Source organism: Fukomys damarensis, unplaced genomic scaffold, assembly GCF_012274545.1.
Source record: "Fukomys damarensis isolate Sample0158 unplaced genomic scaffold, DMR_v1.0_HiC HiC_scaffold_38, whole genome shotgun sequence".
NCBI classification, from domain to species: domain Eukaryota; kingdom Metazoa; phylum Chordata; class Mammalia; order Rodentia; family Bathyergidae; genus Fukomys; species Fukomys damarensis.
This window is the reverse complement of record NW_022900950.1, coordinates 24461853-24465961: the sequence shown is the minus strand read 5'-3', so window position 1 is coordinate 24465961 and position 4109 is coordinate 24461853. Positions and strand designations below refer to the sequence as shown.

The 4109-nt window shown below is 42.1% G+C and overlaps 1 protein-coding gene across 2 annotated transcripts in view; it reads right to left on the bottom strand.

The window, feature by feature from the left end:
- Window positions 1-4109, bottom strand: part of Parp4 (poly(ADP-ribose) polymerase family member 4) — a 97873-nt gene that overhangs the window by 70900 nt on the left and 22864 nt on the right. The window lies entirely within an intron of this gene.

Here is a 4109-nt window from a genome sequence, read left to right as displayed (position 1 = left end):
GAGTTAAAACCCAAAAAAAAAAAAAAAAAAAAAAAAAAAATCCATATTATTAGAAAAACAGATAAGGAGGGCCAGGGATTTAGTTCAGTGGTTCCACCACCTGCCTTGCAAGTGCAAGGTCCCAAATTCAATCCCCAATACCAAAACAAAAACAAAAATAGAAAACAGATAAGGAGCTGGGGATTTAGCTCAGCCGTTTGGAGGCCTGCCTTGCAAGCGCAAGGACCCGAGTTCAATCCCCGGTACCAAAAAATACAACATAAATTTTCCTGTAAAATACATGTTTTTTTTCCTCTGAATTAAAAGGTTTTATTGAGCTTTGACAGATGCTTGCCAGAAAAAGAAAGAATCAGGTCCCAGGACAAGTTCCCACAACTATCAGCAGCTGGGCAAGGTAGGAGTTAGAAAAATGACCGGATAGTAAAATATAAAATTAAAAAGGCCACAAATCTTTATGCATAATATTACATCAAACTTTTTCAGCTGTATAACATAGAAAATATGTGCTTGCTTTGGCGCACATATACTAAAAAAGATATAGAGAATATACAGGTCCATTCATATGTTTATGCATGATACCAGATTGAATGGGTTTATTCACTCAATATAATCTGTTCTGAATAATCTTCTAGGTATTGGCAAAAAAGCAATATAGTCACGGAGTTCATAAAGTTTTCATTCTAATAAGATAAAATTACAAAATTACTAAATATTTGTTTTATGTACAAACCACATTCAGAGAAAGGGTGGTCAGGAATGCCATTCCTTGAAAGTGACATTTATTGCAATGTAGAATAACACTATGTGTATTTCTCTGTGTGTGTGTGTGTGTGTGTGTGTGTGTGTGTGTGTTTCTGGTACCAGGAATCGAACTCAGGACCTTGTGCTTGTCAGGCAGGCATTGTGCCACTGAGCTACATCCCTGGCCCTTTTTAAAAATTTTTCCCCAGTACTGGGAATTGAACTCAGGACCTTGTGCTTGCAGGCATGGCACCACTGAGCTAAATCCCCAGCCCCCTTCCCCCCTTTTTTTTTGAGATAGGGTCTTGCTTTGTGGTTTAGGCTGGCCTTGAACTCACTATGTAGCCCAGGCTGGCCTAAAACTTGCAGTGATCCTCATGACTCAGCCTCCCAAGTGCTGGGATTACAGGTGTGCACCACCATGCCAAGCTAAAATGTGTACTTTAAGATCTAACCAGTTGTTATAGGAAAATGGAAGGTGAGGAAGAAGAAGCAGAAAATGTGAAGGAGAAGGAGACAGCAGAGCGACAGAATAATGTGATGTGGCCTAAAGATAGCAGCTGAGTAGGTGAAAGGAAGCCAATGGGTAAAAGATACTCTGCAGGCAGAATGGATACAATATGGTGATGTGGGGATGGGAAGCTCTGGCTAGGTGACCAAGACGGGGGACACTGGAAGAGACTAAGGGTGCTGCTGAAGGTTGGTGTCATGGGCTGAAAAAGGGCCACGAGAGCCTGCTATGCATACCCCTTAGTACCATGCTGAGATATCCCACTATACCTTGCTACTGACTGAGGGGATAGATACATTTACCACAGAAATCAGCAGAAGTTACCAACTGGGATATTCATTTCAGAGAGCCAGCCTACTAGCACCCTGAGGGCTGAGCATAGGAGGGGATAATTCAATCCAGGCTATGTTCTACACTAAAATGCTAACGGTGGTTATATTGTCTCTGGGACTTCAGATTTGGGGTGATTTTTTAACTTTCTTCATAGTTTTACATGGTTTCTAAACTTTTAGCAAAGGACATTGTATTGGGTAGCTATTAGCCAACATAAAATGCCCGATACACATAATTTAAGGGAGAAAACAGTTTGTTTGGCTCTCAGATTCAGATGTTTAAATCAACTGTCAGTTGGCTCCAAGGCAGGAAACATCATGGTGGAGCAGAGCTGCTCACTTTATGGCAGCCAGGAAGCAGAGCACAGGAGAAGAGTGACAAAGAGGAAGGGGCCAGGCACCAAATACAGACCCCAAGGTTATGACCCACAACCCACACAAACACACCTAGAAGTAAGACTTACTAATACCCTAGGTGGCTCTCAAGCTCAAGTTGACAGTCATGATTAATCATCACAGACATTACTCTTAACTAGAAAAAATTTCTATGAAGAAATCATCAGTTGAGAATAAAATGGAACAAATCTATTTTTTTGCAGCAGCAAAATCTTTCCCTAGGAGAGGCCCATGTGTGCTACAGAAATACTTTAATGCTTGGGTGGGTGGGGGATGAACAAGCTACAGGCTGCATTAGAACATTGCGTTAGAAGGCCCTGGGGCTTCACACAGCTCTTCCTTCCCATTTTCCCCCCCTGGAGAAAGCCACTTGTTCACCTCCGGATTCCATTTCACTGTTGATAGGCTCTTAATTAGTACTAGACACCCAGATAAAAGTCAAATCACTGACACAATTTCCTATTTAAAAACCTATAGCCATCTTAGCAGATGTGAGAGGAATCAGATATGGACTTTAGCTGGGTGTGGTGGCGCACACCTATGATCCCAGCACTGGGGAGGCAAAGACGGAAGGATGGCTGCAAGTTCGAGGCCAGTCTGGGCTACACAGTGAGTTCAGGGCCAGCTTGAACTACAGAGAGAAATCCTGTCTCAAAAATTAAAAAAAAAAAGAAAGAAAGAAATGGACTTCTTCAAGGATGATGGCCCAAGGAAAGCAGAATACCATTTTGGACAGTTCTCAATTAGTCCATAAGGGAGGAGGGTCTGGGCTGGGTATGGTTGTAGCAGAGGCAGGAAAACCAGCTCTCAAAAACAACAATTTCCCTTCCCCACATTCCTGATTTGCTGTTTTCCGTCGTGCAAATCCTACCCACATGGCCAATTCAACCTACTAATAGGTTAACAACCAGTTCACATAAAACAATTCATAAATTCCAAATTTTAAATCTGACAGTTGGCTCTTATAAGCTCTTATAGGTGGCTACATCACACCACTGTTGGAGTATGGTAGCGCATGCCTGTAATCCTAGCACTCAGGAGGCTGAGGCAGGAGGATCGCTGTGAGTTTGAGACCAGTTGGGGCTACACAGTGAGTTCCAGGTCAGTCTCAACTACATAGTGAGACCCTGTCACAAAAAAACAAAAAACAAAAAACAAAAAAAAGGAGAAAGGAATGTGAAGGGTAAACCAGGCCACCACAAAGAAATGTGAGATGCCAGAAATTCCCAGGAGAAAGGCTTCAGGGGTGAGGGTGCTGAGAAGGATGAATGGACTAGTAAAGGAGAGCCAGCCCCTCCTTCTAGAGAGCAGCAATCAGCCATTTCTGAACCTTGACTCCAGGCCCAAGTTCTGACACCCACATGGGCTGATGAGCAGCGGAACTATCACAAATGCTGTTATTGTGTGTGCAGTTGTGAGGATGCAAATGGAGCTGAGAATTAAGAAAGCCATACTTCTTGACGTGTTTTATGGCTTTTCAACACTACAGAGTGGCCATGTTAGAAGCTGGTACAACCATAGTGCTGCATGTGTAAATCTTAATTTAAATGAATTTTTCACTATACGCCTGTCAAAACAGACTCAAACATCTTCTGATTTAATTTTTTTATTTTTTATTTTTTGGCAGTGATGAGAATTGACTCCCATGCTAGCCAAGCATCCTTCCTCTGAGAGAGGCCTCCAGCTCCTAAAAACTTAAATTTAATTCTCATTAAGATTAGGTAACCCATTGCCAGACATGGTGGCATGTACCTGTGACCCCAGCACTCAGGAAGCTGAGACAGGAAGATGGCTGGGAGTTTGAGGCCAAACTGGGGTACATAGTGAGTTCAAGTCCAGCCTGAACTACACAGAAAGATCCTTTCTCAAAAACCAGGAAAAAGGGCCAGGGATTTAGCTCAGTGGGGCTTGCCTTGCAAGCACAAGGTTCCGAGTTCTATCCCTGGTACCAAAAAACATAAAACAAAACAAAACAGCCCCAAAAAAACACAGGAAAAAAAATCAGAGCGGAATAGTAGGGAGTGTCTGCAAGAACAGAATAATACTGTTGTAAACACAGAACAAAGTAATTCATCATTATACTGTAGGTGTTCTGTTACAGTATTTTTTTTTTTTTTTTTTTTTTTTTC